At 28.9% G+C, this 266-nt stretch overlaps 1 protein-coding gene across 1 annotated transcript in view; it reads right to left on the bottom strand.

Moving 5' to 3' along the window:
• Positions 1–266, bottom strand: part of LOC119591177 (cartilage oligomeric matrix protein-like) — a 14,802-nt gene that overhangs the window by 6,593 nt on the left and 7,943 nt on the right. The gene's annotated exons all lie outside the window — the stretch shown is intronic.

Genomic DNA, 266 nt, shown 5'->3' on the forward strand with positions numbered 1-266 from the left:
ACTCACGTTCCAATAACGTTTGGAGTAAGAAAGATAGCTTGAAAAATAGAAGACAGTGTAGATTTTATTTCAGACACTAAAAAAGAGTATTTAGATCTGTTATTAAACAAACTCGGAGGAAATAAGAGTTCAATATTTGTTTAATTTAAAGATAATTTTTACACCATTCGACAAATCAAGCAATTAGAAAAAAAAAAAACATTCGTACCGGCACAAAAACATTTACCAAACAGTATACCAAGATGAATAGAATAAGCCGTAAACTT

This window comes from Penaeus monodon, chromosome 28, assembly GCF_015228065.2.
Source record: "Penaeus monodon isolate SGIC_2016 chromosome 28, NSTDA_Pmon_1, whole genome shotgun sequence".
Taxonomy (NCBI): domain Eukaryota; kingdom Metazoa; phylum Arthropoda; class Malacostraca; order Decapoda; family Penaeidae; genus Penaeus; species Penaeus monodon.